Genomic DNA, 14,453 nt, shown 5'->3' on the forward strand with positions numbered 1-14,453 from the left:
ATTAATACTATGTTCTGCCATCATATTTGACCACACAAAAAAAGAAGCTACTTTTGAATTGTTGATTCTTAGGCTTCTGGCCTAGGCTTTAGGCTCCTGGCCTAGGTTTTGGGTTCCTGGCCTAAGCTTTGGGCTCCTTAAACTTGTCGGGTTTAGGGTTAGTGGGGATGAGCTCCCAAAGATGTGCCTGTCATATACTCAAATATCTTCTAACAATCACATCCAGCTCCTGGCTTACCACTGACAGGAGAAGGCACAGGCAGGTCACTGGTGCCTTATAACCAGTCATTTCGGGCAGATGGGGCCCTCAGCCCTGGTTGACGGCTCATCTAGGAGACTCAGTCCTCCGCTGCCTTGTGGCTATACCCACTCATGGGGAAAGCTTCAGGAGTAAACCCCGAGAGAAAATCCGGAGCTGGATCCCCAAGGCAGTCCCTTGTTAAATTCAACTCCTGCAACGCTGCTGCTGCCAAGCTGTATCAGTCTCTGGATGCTTCATCTGCGTGGAGAGGACGAGCCTGCGACATGGACAACAGCTCACTCTCCATATCATACGGCCTTGCATACCACGTAGACAGCTGACCCCGACCAGTGGGGGGCCCCCAGGCTCCTGGTCCTGACCAAATTGCCCAGTCAGAGGTCCAGACAAAGGGACAGTCGAGGATTCCTTGCCAGCCCCTCTCCCGGGGTTTTGTCCACGACCGTGTGGACCTTGGGGTATCCATGGGGGAGATTTCTGAGACCTGTGGACCCCATCAGCGACTCAGGTTCATCCTGGAGAGAGACGACTGTGTTGTAATTTGTATTTGCTGACTGTAAACAATGTGAACAGTGGATTAGTGTGATAATATGATACTGGAATTGGTTTAATCCAAATTGAAAAAACCCTTTGGAAAAGGGGAAAACAAAAGGCAGTCTCTCCTCTGAATGGGGAGCCAAGCCTGTGGGTCAGCTCCCGACACCTCCCACCCTTGGGCTGTGGAACACCAGGCAGCCGAAAGTGGACGGCACTGAGGGGAGAGACAAAGAGGGTGGGACGTGGGATGGGTGAGATGAGAGGGATAGAAGGTAGGGAGAGGATGAGTGAGGGAGAGGGATGGATGAGGGGAAAGGGATAGTGGGTGGACAGAGGGATGGGTGAGGGGGAGAGAGAGGGTGGGGAGGAAGGGTAGGAAGAGGGATAGAGGAAGGGGAGAGGGAGAGGAGAGGGAGAGGGTGAGGAGTGGGAGAGAGAGTAGGGAGAAGGATGGGTGAGGGGAGAGGGAGAGGGTGGGGAGTGGGAGAGGGGGTTAAGAGAATGTGTGGGGAGTGGGAGTGGGGGTGGGGGTGGGGAGAGGGATGGGTGGTTGAGAGGGATAAAGGGTAGGGAATGGGAGGGGGCTGTGGGGAGAGGGATGAGTGAGGGAAGAGGGATAGTGGGGAGAGGATGGGATGAGGGAGAGGGAGGGTGGAGAGAGGGAGAGGTTGGGGAGAGGGATAGTGGGGAGTGGGAGGAGATGAGAGGACAGGGATAGAAGGTGGGGAGAAGGACGGGTGGAGAGAGGAGAGGGTGAGAGGGTGGGGAGAGGGATGGGTGGAGTGAAGGGAGAGTGGGAGGGTGGGGAGAGGGATGGGTGGAGAGAGGAGAGGGTGGAGAGAGGGATGGGTGGAGTGAAGGGAGGGAGAGAGAGTGGGAGGGTGGGGAGAGGGAGTGAGAGGAGGTCAGGTAGTGTCTATGGTGAAGAATAGTCAACATGGAATTGTAGACCAGTGAATCTAGCTTCAGTGTGGTGTTCTTTGAGACAGAGTTTACAAGCATACTCTGGCCAGGGATAGTCATCATGGCATTGTGAGGGTCGGATCATCCATCACAAGCCTGCTTGGGTTATTCGAGGAAGTGACAAAACAATGGGGAGCAGTGGATGTTGTGTAGATGAATTTTAGTAAAGCATTTGACAAGCTTTCCCATGGTAGGCTCGTTTGGAGTCAGAAGACATGGGATTGAGAGAAGCTTGGCTACATGGATTCAGAATTGTTTTGCCCACAGAAGGCAGAGGGGAGTTGTGGATGGAGGATATTCTACCTGAGGGGTTGGTGACCAGTGGCCCTGGGATCCCTGCTCATTGTGATCTTTATAAATGACCTGGATGCGGCACTGGAAGGGTGGGTTAGTGATTTTCAGTTGATAGGAAGCTTGGTGGAGTTGTGGATGGTATAGAAGGTTGTCTAAGTTCACAACGGGATGCTGGGCTGAGCGGAGTCAAATGGAGTTCAATCCGGCATTGCTGGAGGAACTCAGCAGGCCAGGCAGCATCTATGCACATGAGTGCAGTCAACATTTCAGCCAGAGACCCTCCAGCTGTAAAGAAAACGAGATGAGGTGACACAGTTAGAAGGTGAGTGGAGGGGAGGAAGAAACTCAAGATGATAGGTGAAACTGGGAGGGGATAGGGTGAAGTTAGGAGCTGGAAAGTTGATTGGTGAAAGAGATACAGGGCTGGAGAAGGGGGAATCTGATAGGAGAGGACAGAAGGGGGAGTAGCACCAGAGGGAGGCAATGGATGGGCAAAGTGATAAGGTGAGAGAGGGAAATAGGAATGGGGATTGGTGAAGCGGGGGGCATTACTGGAAGTTCAAAAAATCGAGGTTCATGCCGTCATGTTGGAGGCTACCCAGACGAATACAAGGTGTTGTTTCTCCAACCCGAGTGTGGCCTCATCGTGACAGTAAAGGAAGGCAATGGGAATGGGGAGTGGAATTAAGATGAGTGGCCACTGGGAGATCCCGCTTTCTCTGGTGGATGGAGTGTAGGTGCTCGGCAAAGTCGTCTCCCAGTCTACATCAGGTCTCACTGATACACTGGAGGCCACACTGGGAACATGGGATATAGTGTATGACCCCATCAGATGCACAGGTGAAGTTTTGCCTCACCAGGAAGGACTATTTGGGGCCCTGAATGGTAGTGAGGGAGGAGGTGTAGGGGCAGCTGTACCAGGTATACCTCAACTCATTTTTATTCCCCTTGATCCAGTCCCTTCACACCTACATCCATGACACTTCACACGCTCTGGATGCTTTCAGTGATTGCAAGTTCCCTGGCCCCCATCATCTCATTTTCACTATGGATGTCCAGTCCCTATTCACATCAATCTCCCACCAGGAAGGCCTCAAAACTCTTAGTTTATTTCTGGACACCAGACTCAACCAGTTCCCCTCCACCACCACGCTCCACCATCTGCCGGAACTCGTCCTCACTCTCAATAATCTCTCTTTCAGCTCCTTCCACTTCCTTCAAACAAAAGGTGTAGCAATGGGCACTACCATGGGTCCCATCTATGCCTGCCTTTTTGTTGATTACGTGGAACAGTCCAAGCTGACACTGGTATCACTCCCCAACTTTTCCTACGCTACATCGATGACTGCATTGGTGCTGCTTCCTGCACTCATGCGAACTTGCTGACTTCATCAACTTTGCCTTCAACTTCCACACTGCCCTCAAATATACCTGGTCCATTTCCGACCCCCCCACTGTCTCGATCGCTCTGTCCCTGTCCCTGGAGTCAGCTTATCTACTGATGTCTGTTATAAACTTACTGACTCCCTCAGCTACCTGAACTATACCTCTTCCTGCCCAGGCCATCCGGTTCTCTCAGTTCCTCCATCTCCACTGCATCTGCTCTCAGGATGAGGCCTTTCATTCAAAAACGAAGGAGATGTCCCCCTTCTTCAAAGAAAGGGGCTTCCCTTCCTCCACCATCAATGCTGCCCTCAACCGCATCTCTGCCATTTCGCACACGTCTGCCCTCACTCCATCCTCCTGCTACCCCACCACGGATAGGGTTCCTCTTGTCCTCACCTACCACTCCACCAGCCTCCACTTCCAGCACATAATTATCTGTAACTTCCGCTATCTCCAACAGGATCCCACCACCAAGCACATCTTTCCCTCTCCCCCTCCTCCACTTTCTGTTTCCCACAGGGATCACTCCCCATGCGATTCCCTTGTCCATTCGACTCTCCCCACTGATCTCCTTCCTGGCACTTACCTTCCAAGCGGAATCAGTGCCACACCTGCCCCATACCTCCTCCCTCACTACCATTCAGGGCCCTAAACAGTCCTTCCAGGTGAGGCAACACTTCACCTGTGAGTCTGTTGAGGTCACCCTATGGTCCATTTGAGTAGTCTCTAACTTGGTGGCATGAACGTTGATTTCTCGAACTTCTGGTAATTGCTCCCCACTCCCCTTCACCAGTCCTCATTTCCTTTTCCCTCTCTCACCATACCTCCTTGCCCACCCGTCACTTCCCTCTGGTACTCCTCCCCCTTTTTCTTCCCCAGGTACTTCTGTCCTCTCCTATCAGATTCCCCCTTCTCCAGCCCCCCCTCCACCGATGAGCCCAGATACCTCGGATGAAGACACTGAAGCTTCAGAAAGCACATTAATAACTGGTACATGAGCAGCAATCATACTGGTTATAATCTGGGTCTCAAGCAAGGGCCGATTGAAGTGTGCATAGGGAAGAGTCCTCAGTCTTGGTTGTTAAAATGTGAGCTGATGCATTTTTATGAAATGTGGAACCTCGGTATGATTGCAATTCTGTTGTCACTAAGCTGCTGGTTGTTTGTTATTTTTATCCCAATGCGGTGCCTGACAATGAAGCATTGGGTAAACGAGGAGGGAGCTGGAACCAGATCTACTGATTTCAACACCCTCACACACACATTTCATTGGAACCTGTTCATTTGTGAAGACTCCTGACAGGCACCTTTTCTGCCAACTAATCCAGGGCTTTATAAGACCATAAAATCATAAGACATAGAAGCAGAATTAGGCCATTTGGCCCATCATGTCTGCTCCGGCATTTCATCACGGCTGATCCAATTTTCCTTCTCAGCCCCGATCTCCTGCCTTCTCCCCGTATCCCTTCATGCCCTGACCAATCAAGAATCTATCAACCCCTGCCTTAAATATACATCAAGACTTGGCCTCCACAGCTGCCTCTCTCCAAATGGATGCCTGTCTATTCTGAGAATGTGTCCTTGGTTCATAGACTCTCCCACTGTAGGAAACAATGTCTCCACATCCACTTTATCAAGGCCTTTCACCATTTGATAGGTTTCAATGAGATTGCCCCTCACTTTCCCGAATTGCACAGTGTACAGGCCCAGAGCTGTCAAACAGTATTCCTATGTACAACATTTCTACACTTTAATATTGCAGGCTTTCTGACTTTAGTTTTACAGCTGTTTGGATTGAGATTCGGCTGGTACCCTGTAGGTAACCCAACCACTGACATCAATAGTGAACTAGACTGCACCATGGATTTCCAGTATTTTGCCAATCAAATTTGGGTCTGAGGCTGTCTTTACAGGTAAAGACCATATAGGCCAGGGTTTCCCAACCTTTCTTATGGCATGGACTAATACCATTAAGCGAAGGTTCTGTGGACCCCAGCTTGGAAAGCCCTGATATAGAACCACAATGAATGGTAGACTGGAGAGTTTGAGTTAATTCCATCTCCTTTCGATCTCCTGCTGGTGCCAGAATATAACTGCTTTAGTGAAAGTAGAATTATGTCAGAAGAAGCACCACAGCAATATAGCAGTAAGCGTGAGGCTACTACAGCTCGAGGTGTTGAAGTTTTGAGTTCTATTCTAGCATTCTCTATCAGGAGTTTGTATGTTTTCCCGTCAACACGTGGATTTCTTCCAAGTACTCCAGTTACCTCCCACGGTCCAAAGGCCTGCTGGTTAGCAGGTCAATTGTCCTGCGATTAGGCCAGGGATAATCAAACCACAAACAAGAAGAAATCAGCAGATGCTGGAAATTCGAGCAACACACACAGAAAGCTGGGGGAACTCAGCATCTGTGGAAAAAAGTACAGTCGACGTTTCGGGCCGAGACCCTTCGACGTTCCTCCAGCATTTTGTGTGTGTTGCTAGGTTGGGGTTCAGTTGGTTTCAGGGTAGCCTGGCTTGTTGGGCCAGAAGGGCGTATTCCGTGCTGTATCGCAAAATAAAATGAACAAAGTAAATAAAATATTGTACAATATATTGGTCGCCCTATTTAAATTTTCCTTCTGTTGAGCAAGATGAAGTGGGTGCTGGTCTGAGAGGACACTGACTAGCCTGACAGGTGACCAAGGAAGCTCGGTGTGACGTGATTCACTCTGCCAGGGAGTCAGAGGGATATTGGAGTCAAAGTGGTCCTGTGCAAGGGCTCTGGTCACATATAGATCTTCCAAACCAACATTGAGTTAGAATCAGAGTCAGGTCTAATATCACCGGCATACGTTGTGAAACATGTCGTTTTGTGGCAGCAGTACATTCCAACACATAATAGTTTAGAAACTATAAATTAAAGTGAGAAATATATACAAACTTTTAAATTATGTAAGTAGTGTAAAAGGAGAACAAAAATAAGTGATGTGGTGTTCACTGGTCATTCAGAAATCTGTTGGAAGAGGGGAAGAAGCAATTCCTGAAATGTTTACTGTATGTCTTCAGGCTCCTGTATCCTCTCCTTGATGGTAGCAATGAGAAGAGGGTAGGTCCTGGGTGATGGGGGGTCCTTAATGATAGATGCCACCTTTTTGAGGCATCGCCTTTTGAAGGTGTCCTCTTCTGGGGAGGCTAGTGCCCATGATGCCCTTTTTATCACATCTGTCTTTGTAAATAACCTGAATCATGGGAAGTTCACATCAACAGATGTACTGGGCTGTCTGCACCACTCTTACAGAGTCCTACGATTGAGAGAGGTACAGTTCCCATACCAGGCAGTGGTGCAGCCAGTCAGGATGCTCTCAATTGTGCCCCTGTAGAAAGTTCTTAGGATTTGGGGGCCCATATCAAACTTCCTCAGCCGTCTGAGATTAGAGGAGCTGTTGTGCCTTTCTCACCACACAGCTGGTGTGTACAGACCACGTGAGGTCCGCGGTGATGTGGATGCCAAGGAACTTGAAGCTGTTCACCCTCTCAACCCCAGATCCATTGATGTCAATAGGGGTTAGCCCATCTCCATTCCTCCTGTAATCCACAACCAGCTCCTTTGTTTTTATGACATTGAGGGAGAGGTTGTTTTCTTGACACCACTGTGTCAGGGTGATGATTTCTTCTCTGTAGGCTGCCTCATTATTATTTGAGATTAGGCCAATCAGTGTAGTAACGTCAGCAAATTTAATTAGCAGATTAGAGCTGTGGGTGGCGACACAGTCATGGGTATACAGGGAGGAGGCTCCTGTGTTGAGGGTCAGAGGGGCGGAGCTGAGGGAGCTCTCTCTTACCACCTGCTGCCGTTCTGACAGGAAGTCCATGTCGATGGCATTTGAGCTGTGCCTAGCCACGCAGTCATGGGTGATGAGAATAGAGCAGTGGACTACACACACATCCTTGAGGTGCGCCAGTGCTGATAGTGAGAAGGAGATGGTATTTCCAATCGGCGCAGATTGCGGTCTCTGGGAGAGGAAGTTAAGGATCCTGTTCCAGAGGGAGGTATGGAGGCCCAGGCTTCACCATCATGATGTGTTGTGGCATATGACGTGGGCGGTCATGGTTTTCCCTCTATCCATGACCGTGATTGGTCTTGACAAATTTTTCTGCAGAAGTGATTTGCCATTGCCTTCTTCTGGGCAGTGTCTTTACAAGGCAGGTGACTCCAGCCATTATCTCCAGACCATAAGATATAGGAGCAGAATCAGGCCTTTCAGCCTATCGAGTCTGCTCTACCATTCCACCATGGCCGATTCTGGATCCCATTTAACCCCATACACCTGCCCTCTCACCATATCCCTTGATGCCCCGACCAATTAGGAATCTATCACTTTTTGCTTTGAATATAACCACAGACTTGGCTTCCACCGCAGTAGTAGCAGAGCATTCCACAGATTCACCACTCTTTGGCTAAAGGAATTCCTCCTTACATCTGTTTTAAAAAGTCACTCCTCAATTTTAAGGCTGTGCCCTCTAGTTCTGGATACCCCCACCATAGGAAACATCTTCTCCACATCCACCTTATCTAGTCTTTTCAACATTCGGTAAGTTTCAATGAGATCCCCACACATTCTTCTAAATTTCAGTGAGTACAGGCCCAAAGCTGCCAAACGCTCTTCATGTGTTAACCCCTTCATTCCCAGAATCATCTTCATGAGCCTCCTCTGGACTCTCTCCAATGACAACACATCCTTTCTGAGATAAGTGGTCCAAAGCTGTTGACAATACTCCAAGTGTGGCAGTGGCTTAGAAAGCCTCAGCTTTATCTCCTTATTCTATTCCCCTTGAAATAAATGCCAGTGTTGCCTTCACCTTCCTTATCACAAATTCAACCTGTAAATTAACATTCTGGGAGTCTTGCCCCAGGACCCCTAAGTCCCTCTGCACCTCTGATGTTTGAACCTTCTTCCCATTTAGATAATTGTCTGCACTTTTGTTCCTTTTATCAAAATGCATTATCATACATTTCCCAACACTGTATTCAATCTGCCACTTTTTTGCCCATTCTTCCAATTTGTTTAAATCCTTCTGCAATCGCATTGCTTCCTCAGCACTACCTACCCCTCCACCATCTTTGTATCATCCGCAAACTTTGCCGCAAAGCCATTAATTTCACTATCTAAATCACTGACAAAGAATGTGTAAAGTAGCAGTCCTAATATTGACCCCTGAGGAACACCACTAGTCACTAGCAGCCAACCAGAAAAGGCCCCCTTTATTCCCACTCGCTGCCTCCTGCCTGTCAGCCATTCCTCTATCCATGCCAGTATCTTTCCTGTAACACCATAGAATTTTATCTTGTTAAGTAGCCTCTTGTGAGGCACCTTATCAAATACCATCTGAAAATCTAAATGACATCCACAGCCTCTCCTTTGTCCACCCTGCTTGTTATTTCCTCAAAGATTTCCCTTTACAGAAACCATGCTGAATGATTTTATCATTAGTATTTTATTAATATTCAGAGATTGTCTACTTGGCATCACATATCAGGACTTGTGATATGCACCAGCTGTTCATACGGCCATCCATCACCTTCTCCCATGCTTCACATGACCCTGATGGAGGGTTAAGCAGGTGCTACACGTTCCTGCAGGTTAGTGGAGGGGAGGAGAACCTTACAGCTCCTTCGGTAGAAACGTATCTCTGAGCCACACCCCACAGGCTTCCTCAACAGAGACAATGAATGTAAAGCAAGGGATTTACGTGGAACATTACAGCACAGTACAGGCCCTTCAGCCCATGATATTGTCCCATCCTTTTAACCACTCCAAGATCAATCTAACCCTTCCCTCCCACAGAGCGCCCATTTTCCTTTCAGCCATGTGCCTGTCTAAGAGTCTTAAACGTCGACAACATATCTGCCTCCACCATCATCCTGGGCATCCACGCACCCACTACTCTGTGTAAAACCAAACTACCTCTGACATTTACCCTATAATGTCCCATTATTCAAGAAGGAAACCAGGGATAATCCTGGAAGATATTGACCAATGAATCAGTGGTGGTGAAGTTGGATAGAATCTCAGGAAAACTCTCAGAGCTTGCAGCAGGATCTGGACTAGTTGGAAAAATGGTCTAAAAATGGCAGATTGAATTGAACGCAGACAGGTGCCAGGTGATGCACTTCAGCAGGACCGACCGGGGTAGGTCGTACACAGGAACAGTCGGGCACTGAGGAGTGTGGTAGAACAAAGGGATCTGGGAATACAGGTCCATAATTCATTCAAAGTAGCATCACAGGTAGAAAGGGTCATTAAGAAAGCTTTTGACACGTTGGCCTTCATAAATCAAAGTACTGAGTACAGGAGATGGGATGTCATGGTGTGTGCTGTATTTTTCTATGACTCTATGATACAAAGATCGGTGGTGTAGTGGATAGCTTGGCAGACTGGCAAAGAATACTGTGCAATATCATTTGTAGTTATCGCAAAGAGATGGCAGATAGAGCCTAACCCAGCCAAATGAAGAATGTTGCACCCTGGTAGGTCAAATGTAAAGAGACAGTAAACTGTTAATGGCAAGATCCTTAACAGTGTTGATAAGCAGAGGGATTTTGGGATCCAGGTTCATAGCTCCCTGGAAGTGGCTACACAGGTAGACAGGCTGGTTAAGAAGGTTCATGGCCTTCTTACCTTTATTATTCGAGACACAACACGAGTTCAAAAGTCAGGAAGTTATATTGCAGCTTTATAAAATTCTAGTCAGACAACATCTGGAGTGTTGTGTACAGTTCTGGTCACTATTCAGGGCAAAAGATTAGGGGTAACACAAGGGGGATCTTCTTTACTCAGGGAGTGGTAGCTATGTGGAACGAGCTTCCAGTAGAAGTGGTAGAGGCAGGTTCGGTATTGTCATTTAAAGTAAAATCAGATAGGTATATGGACAGGAAAGGAATGGAGGGTTATGGGCTGAATGCAGGTTGGTGGGACTAGGTGAGAGTAAGCGTTCGGCTCGGACTAGAAGGGCCGAGATGGCCTGTTTCCGTGCTGTAATTGTTATATGGTTATATGGTTATTATAGGAAGGATGTTGAGGCTCTGGAGAGGGTGCAGAAGAGGTTTACCAGGACGCTCCTGTGGTATAACGAGAATCACAGAGTCATATTCATAGAAAAAGAGATGTGAGGACCAAGTTTTTTACACAGAGAGTGATGGGTGCCTGGAGTGCGCTGCCTGGGGTGGTAGTAGAGGCAGATACATTAGGGACTGTTAAGAGATAATTAAATAGGCAAACAGATATGAAGGAAATGGACGTTGTGTAGGCAAAAGAGATTAGTTGGCCATTTGATAACTAATTTAATTGGTTCTGCATAGCATTGTGGGCCAAAGGGCCTGTTCCTTTGTTGAACTGGTATGATATGTTGTGTGTCCCTGACACAAAAATTTGCGTATGGCAATGGGAGGAGATTCCAAAGTAAAAATGTGTAATTATTGCGATAGGTTCTGTGAGAGTGAGAGATGGAATTTTGTTCTCAAACTCAGAGAGATTGAACATTATTGTCATGTCGCTGCCTCATTTGGAAGTATTTCTGGTTGCGATGTGGGCCTGATTCATGACTCTCAAAGATAAGGGAGCTGTGCAGGGCCCAGGTGACAGTGGTTCTGATGAACAGTAGGCTGATAGACAGTCTCATTGTTGAACAGCACCTTGGGCTCTGCAAACATCACACTGTTTAAAACGGGTGGCTCGGTTCGGGCACCGTTTTGAAGACGGATAGGTCATTAAGATGGAATTAAGATGGTGGGTAGTTTAACTGGTCCAGCACAATATTTCTGATCTTGCGCAGTGGCCCCTCCATACCAGAAAGTGTTGCAACCAGTCAGAATGTTCTTCACAGTACATCTCTAGAAATGTGTGAGCATTTGTTGATATAAGAAGCTGGGGAGAGGGATAAGAGTGCAAGCTGGCAGGTGATAGGTGAAACCAGATGAGGGGGAAGGTCAGTGAATAGGGAATTAGGTGAATGAAGTAAGAAGCTGCGAGGGGATAGGTGGAAGATGCAGAGGGCGAAGAAGAAGGAACCTGATTGGAGAAGAGAGTGAACCATGTGAAAAAAGGGGAGTGGTACCAGATGATGTGATGGGCAGGTGAGGAGAAGAGAAGGAGTGAGAATGGGGAATGGAAGAAGGGAGAATGGGATTGATGAATAATAACTGAAATTAGAGAAGCTGATGTTCATGCCATCAGGTTGGAGGCTACCCAGAGAGAGTACGAACTGTGTTTCTCCACCTGAATGTGGCCTCTTTGTGGCAGTAGAGGAGGCCATTGACCAATATGTTGGAACGGCAATAGAAGTCTAATTGAAATGGGTAGCCGTAGGGATATCCTACCATTTGTAGTGGACAGACCAAAGGTGTTCAGTGAAGTAATCCCCAGTCTGTGTTGGGTCACACATTCAGAATGGAATTGGATTGTGTTCTGATGGGGAGTAATTTGCAGGCGCTGTGAGAGAAAATGGCAAATGGACTGAAGTTGTGGATAGGTTACCTGGATCGCTACTGAGTCTCTGCTTACACAGTGAGTGGTAGGATACCGAGGAGTGCTTGAAAATAGAGGGATCTGGAAATACAGGTCCATAATTCCTTGAAAGTGGCATCACAGGTAGATAGGGTCGTAAAGAGAGTTTTTGGCACATTGGCTTTCATTAATCAAAGTATTGACTATAAGATGTTATGTTGAAGTTGTATTAGACATTGGTGAGGCCTAACGTGGAGTACAGTGTGCATTTCTTGTCATCCACCTACAGAAAAGATATCAAAATCCAAAGTACATTTATAATCAAAGTACGCATACAGAATACAACTCAGAGATCTGTCCTCCCACAGGCAGCCACGAAACAAAGAGACCCATTCCTAGAAAAATATCAAACACTCAACCCATGAAAAAAGAACAAATTGTGCAAACGGAATAAAGCGATCAAACAACACACAGAATTTCAACATCAAACCAGGAGTCCAGAAGTATCCAGTTTAGTTCAGTTCGGCACTGTTAGCTGACGGCAGGCCAGGGAGACCCAGTCCTCACAGATTGCCGTGATCAAACCACCCAGGACAGCAAAAAAAAAACTAGAATCCAGTAACACATGCACCATGAACCTCAAAGCCCTCAAACGAGTCCACAGCCTCGAGCCTCACCGACCAATCCTTGCGATGTGGAACCCAAGGCTCCTGCACTTTCCTCCAACAGCAGCTAGTGAGAGTGAGAGGAAGGCCGGTCGAACACACGGAGACGGCACTGGACACCCGCCTGTCCTCTGTTCTCATCCTCATCAGCTTCAATCAGAGAGGAGCGATGGAGTCGATCATGAGCTCGTGCCCCTTCTCCAGGTCTCCAGACCACACACTCCGCTCCCTACCTCACCGAACTCCCTCAGAGACAGCAAAGCGTCTGATCACCCAATCAGCCCAAAATCACACAAATCACAGGCTCCAATCACACACAGCTTAGCAATGGAATCATATTTGATAGAGGAAGAAAAAGACGTGGTTCTGTGAACTGCCTGCAGGACGTGGCCATTGGTGTTGTTTGCTGGTGCCATCTTGAAGTAGATATCAGTAACATTTACAAAGAGCAGAAAAGTTTACAAGGATGTTGCCGGGGCTTGAGGACCAGAGTTGAATAGGTTAGGACTTTATTCCCTGGAGGGTAGGAGAATGAGGGGAGATTTGAATAGGTTAGGACTTTATTCCCTGGAGGGTAGGAGAATGAGGGGAGATTTGAATAGGTTAGGACTTTATTCCCTGGAGGGTAGGAGAATGAGGGGAGATTTGAATAGGTTAGGACTTTATTCCCTGGAGGGTAGGAGAATGAGGGGAGAGTTGAATAGGTTAGGACTTTATTCCCTGGAGGGTAGGAGAATGAGGGGAGATTTGAATAGGTTAGGACTTTATTCCCTGGAGGGTAGGAGAATGAGGGGAGATTTGAATAGGTTAGGACTTTATTCCCTGGAGGGTAGGAGAATGAGGGGAGATTTGAATAGGTTAGGACTTTATTCCCTGGAGGGTAGGAGAATGAGGGGAGAGTTGAATAGGTTAGGACTTTATTCCCTGGAGGGTAGGAGAATGAGGGGAGATTTGAATAGGTTAGGACTTTATTCCCTGGAGGGTAGGAGAATGAGGGGAGATTTGAATAGGTTAGGACTTTATTCCCTGGAGGGTAGGAGAATGAGGGGAGATTTGAATAGGTTAGGACTTTATTCCCTGGAGGGTAGGAGAATGAGGGGAGATTTGAATAGGTTAGGACTTTATTCCCTGGAGGGTAGGAGAATGAGGGGAGATTTGAATAGGTTAGGACTTTATTCCCTGGAGGGTAGGAGAATGAGGGGAGAGTTGAATAGGTTAGGACTTTATTCCCTGGAGGGTAGGAGAATGAGGGGAGATTTGAATAGGTTAGGACTTTATTCCCTGGAGGGTAGGAGAATGAGGGGAGATTTGAATAGGTTAGGACTTTATTCCCTGGAGGGTAGGAGAATGAGGGGAGATTTGAATAGGTTAGGACTTTATTCCCTGGAGGGTAGGAGAATGAGGGGAGAGTTGAATAGGTTAGGACTTTATTCCCTGGAGGGTAGGAGAATGAGGGGAGATTTGAATAGGTTAGGACTTTATTCCCTGGAGGGTAGGAGAATGAGGGGAGATTTGAATAGGTTAGGACTTTATTCCCTGGAGGGTAGGAGAATGAGGGGAGATTTGAATAGGTTAGGACTTTATTCCCTGGAGGGTAGGAGAATGAGGGGAGATTTGAATAGGTTAGGACTTTATTCCCTGGAGGGTAGGAGAATGAGGGGAGATTTGAATAGGTTAGGACTTTATTCCCTGGAGGGTAGGAGAATGAGGGGAGATTTGACAGCAGTATACAAAATTATGAGGAGTACAGATAGGGTAAATGCAAGCAGACTTTTTCCACTGAGGTTAGGTGGGACTACAACTAAAGGTCACTAAGGGTGAAAGGTGAAATATTTAAGGGGAACCTAAAGGAGAAACTTCAGT

General features: G+C 47.4%; 1 protein-coding gene across 3 annotated transcripts in view; it reads left to right on the forward strand.

Moving 5' to 3' along the window:
* The window catches only part of cadm2b (cell adhesion molecule 2b), a 276,056-nt gene that overhangs the window by 816 nt on the left and 260,787 nt on the right, over positions 1-14,453 (forward strand). The gene's annotated exons all lie outside the window — the stretch shown is intronic.

The sequence above is a fragment of the Hemitrygon akajei genome, chromosome 5, assembly GCF_048418815.1.
Source record: "Hemitrygon akajei chromosome 5, sHemAka1.3, whole genome shotgun sequence".
NCBI classification, from domain to species: Eukaryota; Metazoa; Chordata; class Chondrichthyes; order Myliobatiformes; family Dasyatidae; genus Hemitrygon; species Hemitrygon akajei.